General features: G+C 40.7%; 3 pseudogenes; all 3 read left to right on the plus strand.

Annotated features, from left to right (window-relative positions):
* Positions 1-2,256: 2,256 nt before the first annotated feature.
* Positions 2,257-3,374, plus strand: LOC102893754 (annotated as a pseudogene).
* A 334-nt stretch (positions 3,375-3,708) lies between these two features.
* On the plus strand, positions 3,709-7,029 carry LOC102894000 (annotated as a pseudogene).
* A 976-nt stretch (positions 7,030-8,005) lies between these two features.
* LOC112482827 lies at positions 8,006-8,124 on the plus strand (annotated as a pseudogene).
* The last annotated feature ends 250 nt before the right edge of the window (positions 8,125-8,374 follow it).

Genomic DNA, 8,374 nt, shown 5'->3' on the forward strand with positions numbered 1-8,374 from the left:
CTGAGAACCCCATCAAACATGGAAACAAAATGAGAGGGTGACCAGTTTTGCAAGACGCTTTATGAAAATGGTTTCATTTGCTTCTCAGAGTCAATGTGTCAAGGCACAGAACATTCTGCTATATTTTACAAATGACCCCTACGGCAAATAAGAGCTAGAGTGTCAGGAGCAGCTTCAAGCCCATGGCTCCTAGTTCCCAGAAGCAATCTACAGAAAGAATATGCTGAGACTTGCAAGAATCGAGCCCCAGAACATATCCCGCCTCTTTAAGAACTGCAATGTTGGCTCCTCCCCAGGATGAATATCAAACCCAATTGGCCTTTTGAGTAAATTATAAGAGCATCATCATTTCATGTTTTTTGAGCACTTCTGTTACCTGGACAATGCAAGTGCATAGTCTTTGAAGTCTGACAGATCTGCTTTTGAATCCTAGTTCTGCTACTTACCATTTATATGGCCTTGAGAAATTTTCTAACCTCTACTCTAAATCTCCATTTCCTCAATTGTAAACAAATTGCCAAGGAGATCAACAGAGACAGCAAATGCACACTGTTAGAAAATGTCATGCCTAGCACATAGATGTCCCAAAAAGAGTATTAATTAATAGTAGCTATTGACCTCCCAATAGCACTGTGGGGTAGTGCAATGGTAGGGGTCTCTTTCTGTGGGGACTGGCTCTCCAGACAAATGCTGCCCTAAATGAGATGTTTCCCTTTTGATCACCAGCCTGTCACCTGTATAGGTTGAAGCTTCTAGTCTCAAGTCATAAAGAACAGCATACAACTCTGTTAGACTGCAATGGGTTTAATTCACATGCAAAAGCTATGGTGGAATTATAAAAGCATATTAGGATCACAGTGACATAATTTGAAATGATTTGAAAGGACATAATTTGCAGTACTTTGGCCCCTGGGTGCTCTAGCTTGTAAAAACATGGTTATCTCCATAAGAGCATAGCTACTCCCAGGTAGCCCCATAAAAGAGAACACCCTCCAATGTGGTTAGTGTGACTGAGTAAATTTTTAATTTTATTCAGTTTTAAATAATTTAAAATGTTTAACAGCTTTATTGACATACTTTAATATTTAACCTTTTAAAGTGTACAATCGGTGGTTTTTAGGGTATTCACAGAGTTATATAACCATCACCACTATCTAACTCTAGAACACTGTCATCACTCCCCAAAAAAGAAACACCGCACCCATTATCGGGCATTTCCAATTCTCTCTTCCTCCCAGCCCTTGGCAACCACTTATCCACTTGTTGTCTCTATGGATTTGTCTATCTGGAAATTAATATAAATGACATCATATAGTGTGTGATATTTTGTGACTGACTTCTTTCACTTAGCATAATGTTTTCAAGATTCATCCATGTTGTAGTATGTATCAATACTTCATTCCTTTTAATTGCTGACTAACTTTCCATTGTATGAATATACCACTTTTTGTTTATCCATCATCAGTTAGTTGATGGACATTTAGGTTATTTCCACCTTTTGGCTATTATGAATAATTCTCCTACTATGAATAGTTTCATGAAGACATATGTTTTTATCTCTCTTGGATACATATCTAGGAGTGGAATTTCTGGGTCACATGGAAACTTCACGTGAAACATTGTTGAGGAACTGTAAAACTGTTATCCAAAGCACCTGCACCATTCCACCAGGAATGTAGGAAGATTCCACTTTTTCCACATCTTTGCAGACACTTGTTATTATCTCTTTTTTTATAATCATCCTAGTGCGTGTAAAGTATATCTTGTGTTTTTGATTTGTATTTCCCTAAGGACGAATGATGTCAAACATCTTTTCATATGCTTATTGGACATTTGTATAACTTCTTTGGAAAATGTCTATTCATATCCTTGGCCCATTTTTAACTGGGTTATTTATCATTTTATTTTTGAGTTATAGGAGTTCTTTCCATATTCTGGATACAAGTCCTATCTCAGGCATATGATTTGTAAATATTTTCTCTTATTCTGTAGTCTTTTCATTTACTTAGCAATGTCTTCAGAAGCAGAAAATTCTTAATTTTGATTAAGAACAATATATCTGGGGTGTTTTCTTTTGTTTTTTTATGCTTTGGTATCATATCTAAATAACCATTGCCTAACCTATGGTCAGAATATTGAATTCTGTTTTCTTCTAAGAGTTTTATAGTTTTAGCTCTTAATTTTGTAAATGAGGTCCCTGCTACAGAGTTGCTTTTGGAAGACCCGCTTAAGGGACCACTGCCCCCTCAGCCCACCATGCTCTTACCTGAGCTACTGCTGCTCGGCCCTCTCAGCCTGGCTGTCAAGGAACCCGTCTTCTACTTCAAGGAACAGTTTCTGGACAGAGACGGGCTGATCGACTGCTGGACTGAATCCAAACACAAGTCGAATTTTGGAAAATATGTTCTCAGTGCCAGCAAGTTCTACAATGAGTTGGACAAAGATAAAGGGCTGCAGACAAGCCAGGATGCCCACTTTCTATGCCCTGTCAGCCAGATTCAAGCACTTCAGCAACAAGGACCAGACGTTGGTGGTACAGTTGACCGTGAAACATGAGCAGAACATCGACCATGGGGGTGGCTACATAAAGCTATTTCCAGATGTTTTGGACCAGACGGATATGAAAGGAGACACTGAATACAGCATCATGTCTGGCCCTGACATCTATGGCCCCAGCACCAAGAAGAGTCATGTCATCTTCAAGCACAAGGGCAAGAACGTGCTGATCAATAAGGACATCCATTGCAAGGATGATGAATTCACACACCTGACACATTGATTGTGTGACCTGATAACACCTATGAGGTGAAGATTGACAGCAGTCAGGTGGAATCAGGCTCCCTGGAGAATGATTGAGACTTCCTGCCACCCAAGAAGATAAAGGTTCCTGATGTTTCAAAGCCCAAAGACTGGGACAAGCAGGCCAACATTGATGACACCACAGACTCCAAACCTAAGGATGGGAACAAGTCCAAGCACAACCCTGACGCTGATGCTAAGAAGCCCAAGGACTGAGTTGAAGAGATGGATGGAGAGTGGGAACCACCAGTGATCTAAGAACCTGAATACAAGGGCGAATGGAAGCCCTGGCAGATCGGCAACCCAGATTACAAGGGCAGTTGGACAATCTCAAGTATTCCCTTGATAGCAACATCTATGCCTATGACCACCTCCCTGTGCTGGGCCTAGATCTCTAGCAGGCCAAGTCCAGCACCATCTTCAACAACTTCCTCATGACCACCAACAAGGGCTATCCCAAGAAGTTTATCAACAAGACATAGGGTGCCACAAAAATGGTGGAAAAGCAAATGAAAGAAAAGCAGGATGAGGAGCAGAGGCCAAAGGAGGAGGAGGAAAATGCTGTTGTTGTCTAGGCCAAGGATGAGCTATAGGGGCCACACCACTGCTTCCAGGGTTGGCCTGAGGCCCAAGCTTCCACACCACTGCTTCCAGGGTTGGCCTCGGCCAAAGAACTGGCCGAGCTAAATAACATCTCTATGAAACTGAAGAACTTTCCTTTTTTTCCAGGCGGGGTCAAATTTGAGGTGGGTTTTGGTTTTGTTCCACCCTCTTTTTTTTTTTTTTCAACTGGTGTTTTAACTGATTCTCCTTCAGCCCTCACCCCTGGCCCTCATCTTTCTTGACATCTTTGTCTTTTTCTTTCCCCTTCTCTCCCCAGGTCTCTTAGTTCCCCTCTAATCTGGGGAAATGGGGAGTGTGGAAGAGAAGTCCCAGGCTGAAGATTCCATCTACTGTCCTTCCTGGATCCCAAAGGAGGAGAGGGTGGTGCCCCCAGCATCCCCAGCACTGAAGAAGAATGGGGCTCCTAGGGCCCAAGCTCTGACCGCCCCCCCACCCTAACCCTTACCCCCTCCCTTTCTCTTCTGCCTCCAGGATTGGGCCACTTCTGGGTGAGGAAGTGGGTTCCAGCTCAGCTCACACTGAGAATGTAAGAACTATAAACAAAATTTCTATTAAATCAAGTTTTGTCTCTTAAAAATATATATATACATTTTTGTTAATGATCTCAGGTAGTGGTTCAACTTCATTCTTTTACATGTGGCTATCCAGTTGTCCCAGAACCATTTGTTAAAAAGACTATGCTTTTTCTCATTGAATTGTCTTGGCACCTTTGTCAAAAATCAATTGACTGTAAATGTGTGGGTTTATTTCTGAAGTCTCAAGTCTATTCCATTGATCTATATGTCTGTTCTTATGCTAGTACCACACAGTCTTGATTACTGTAAGTTTGTAGTACATTTTGAAATCAGGAAATGTGAGCCCTCCACTTTGTTCTTTTTCAAGACTTTTTTGGCTATTCTAGGTTCCTTGCATTTCCGTATAAATTTTAAGATGTCTGTCAATATCTGGGGGGGAAGCCAACTGGAATTTTGATAGGGATTGTGTTGAATTTTTGAGTCATTGTGGGAAATACTGCCATCTTTACAATTTTAAGTCTTCTAATCAATGAACTTAGGATATGGGTCCTTTTATTTGGATCTTCTTAATTTCTTTCAATAATATTTTGTAGTTTTAGTTACAAGTCTTACACTTCTTTGGTTAAATTTATTCCTAAATATTTTGTTCATTTTGATACTATTATAAATGGAATTGTTTTCTTAATTTCATTTTCAGATTGTTCATTGCAAGTATATAAAAATTCTATCAATTTCTGAGCACGTATCCTGTAATCTTGCTAAACCAGTTTATTAATTCCAATAGTTTTTTAATTCTTTAAAATTTTCTACATATGAAATCATGTGATCTGCAAATCGATAGTTTTACTTTCTCTTTTACAAATTGCATGTGCCTTTATTTCTTTTCCTTACCTAACTGTCCTAGCTAGAATACAGATAATGAGAGCAGATATCTTTGTCTTGCTCCTGATCTTAGAGGAAAAGCATTCAGTCTTTCACCATTACGTATGATGTTAGCTGTGAGTTTTTCATGAATGCATTTTATTAGGTTGAGAGAGTTCTTTTCTGCATATAGTTGCCCTAACAAATTGCCACAAACTTGGTGGCTTTAAACAACAGAAGTGTATTCTCTCACAAGTCTGGAGGCCAGAAGTCTGAAATAAAAGTGTCACAGTGCTATGTTTGCTCCAAAGGCTCTAGAGGAGAATCTTTTGTTGCTTCTTTCAGCTTTTGATGACTCCAGGAGTTCCTTGTCTTATGGACACATCACTTCAATTTCTGCCTCCATCCTCACATGGCCTTTTCCCCTGTGTCTCTGTGTCTTTTCTGTCTCTTAGAAGGGTACTTGTCATTGGACATAGGGCCCACTTAGGTAATCTAGGATGATCTCATCTCTTAATTACATCTGAAAAGATATTTTTTCCAAATAAGATCACATTCATAAATTCTGGGATATGGACATATGGCAAGAGGCGGAGAGCACCATTCAACCCACTACATCTTCTATTCATAGTTTGTTGAGTGATTTTAATATGAAATAGTGTTGGATTTTGTCGAGTGATTTTTCTGTGTCTACTGAGATGATCACATGGTTTTTGTCTTTCATTCTATCGATATGATATATTACATTGATTCATTTTCAGATGTTAAACTAATCTTATATTCCTAGGATAAATCCTACTTGATCATGGTGTGTAAGCCTTTTATATGTTGCTGGATTAGATTTACTAATATCTTATTGAAGATGTTTGCATGTATATTCATGAAGGATATTGATCTGTAGTTTTCTTGTGTTGTCTTTTTCTGATATTGGTATTTTGGTAATATGGTATCTGGCTTCATAGAATGTGTTGAGAAGTGTTCCCTCCCTTCTGCTATTTGGAAGAATTTGTATTACTATTAACTTTTCTTTAAATATTCAGAAATGGCAGGCAGCCACGATAAGTGCCGTGTTCTTTGAGAGATCGTCTTTCAAGTTCAAGTTTACAACTGGCAACCACAGCCTCTCTGAACTGTGTGCAGCTCTCTTTCAAAGGAAACAGATTTGCCATGGCCAGAGCCTTTGGCCAGATATACATCTATGATGGAAAGACAGGAGAGAATGTGTACCCTGGGAAGAGCAAGGCTCACAACAGAGGCATCTATGCTATTAGTTGGAGTTCTGATAGCACCCATTTGCTTTCTGCTTCCGGAGACAAAACTTCTAAAATATTTGACGTCAAGGTGAACTGTGTCATCAACGTGTTTATGATGGGTTACGATGTTCTAGACCAGCAGCTAGGCTGCTTGCGGCAGAAGGGCCGACTTTTCAGCATCTCCCTGTCTGGGTACAAAATTACCTGGACAAAAACAACCACAGCAAACTCCTGAAGATCATCAATAGTCACATCAAATCCAGTCTAGTGCTGACAGTGCATAATAATGGTGGCAGGTCCTACATCTACTCTGGGAGACACGACAGACACATTAATTACTGGGATTTCGAGATGGAGGAGAATGACTCTGTCTCTGGGAAGGGCCACACAAACCACATATCCAGGATGACTGTGGACTAGTTCAGGCAGCTGGTGAGCTGCAGAATAGATGACTTGGTGCAGTATACCAACCTCACGACATGAAGCTACAGTAGACTGGGAGTCGCAAAATTGGATGTTTATCCAAAGTGCATAGCTATCAGCCCCGGAGATAGGCAGTGGTTGAGTGACAGCTACTCAAAGAACAATGTTTTTTATCGTCTGCCTGGCCTGGTCACCAGACAACGAGCATTTTGCCTTGGGTGGCATGGACATGATGGTGTACGTCTAGATCCTGAGTCCAGAGTCAAGATCCAAAATGCACACCGGCTCCAGCAGCCTGACTTGGCTGGACAAGCACACACCGGTCACAATCTTTCACACCTCCATCAAAAAAGTGAAAAATCACCTACTGAGAAACTCCTGCCTTTGGACAGACTAAATCAGGGACTAGAGTTCAATTGCAACAGAATAAGTCATTTCTCTAAATATTTCTGTAAGGCCCCCACACCTCCCACCACACTCAAGAGGGAGGGGCCCTAACTCCCCATGACCCTCCTCTCTCTTCAGGGTATTTGCATCTGTACACATCCTCCTGAAAGCTTTAGATGGTGACAGTTTGCACATAAAAATAAAGTGAGCACTTAAACAGTGTATAGAGCATAACTCAAACCCACTGTCCAGCAATGCCTGAGTGTGGAACAGTCCAGAGACAGAGCCTCAAAAGCACACAGACTCTGCTCCCATGACTCCTGCCATCTATCAAGGGAGGTTGTATCCTACTCCCCTCTCCCCAAGAGCCACCCTACCCCCACCACCGCCCCACCATAGCCTTGCAGAATGAGGTTGCACTGGGAGAGGAGGGTGCACCCGGCCCTGGCAGTCCGCAAAGCTGGAGTCCTGTGTGGCGCAGATGTCACGTGATTCTGGAGCATGTACCATACTATGTAATCGCCTCCAAAAAGCCCCTTAGAGCAGACGCACACATGTGTGACCTTGTATTTCACTTTTGGTTTTTGTGCTTGATTTTAAGAATGGAATTGTGAGGATTTTTGTTTGTTTGTTTGTTTTTTTTAATGTGTCTTAACTGTTGTGTCACGGTTTACAAACTTGTGCCTTGAGGACACGTCTCCAGAATCCTAGAGCCCTTGATAGAGCCAGACTGAGAATGTCTTGGTCACCATTTCACTGTCATGCTTTGATATTTTCCAGTCTTTCTTTTTCCCTTCTGCCCCCAAGAGCAGAGATCAATTTAAAGGTAAAGATGAAATCACTATCATTGAAACCTGTCATTGTTTTCACCTGCCTTTTCTTTTTCAGTGCAGAAATTGAAAGTAAGTATAAAGCATGATGATCTGGAGTTTTTTTGCGTGTGTCAGAATCACTAGTAAATGTTGGCTGAGAACAATCCTCGCCCTCTGCACTTGTGAAAACACTATGAATGCTTTATGAGACTATACCAAGAGATAACTAAATATCATTTCTCTTCAAAAAATATTTTGTATAATTCACCAGAGATGCTATTTGGTCCTAGTATTCTCTCTGTGGGAATTTAACTAGAAATTCAATCTCTTAGTCTATGGCCATGCTACCCTGAACAAGCCCAATCCTGTCTGATCTTGGAAGCTAAGCAGGGTTGGGCCTAGTTAGTACTTGGATGGGAGACCACCTAGGAAGACCAGGTGCTGTAGGGGTAAAAAATGAAATTCAAAAATAAGGTATTATAAGCAAGGTCCTTGCAATCTGTGAGGTCGACCAAGGGTTGCCTTGCCTAAAAAAAAAGAAAGAAAGAAAGAAATTCAATTTCTTTTTGTTATAGGTCTATTCAGATTTTCTATTTCTCTTGCGTCAGTTCTAGCAGTTTATGTCTTTCTAAGAATTTGTCCATTTCATCTAGGTTATCTAATTTGATGGCATACAGTTGTTCATAGTATTCTCTTATAT

Source organism: Pteropus alecto, unplaced genomic scaffold (assembly GCF_000325575.1).
Source record: "Pteropus alecto unplaced genomic scaffold, ASM32557v1 scaffold155, whole genome shotgun sequence".
Lineage (NCBI taxonomy): Eukaryota > Metazoa > Chordata > Mammalia > Chiroptera > Pteropodidae > Pteropus > Pteropus alecto.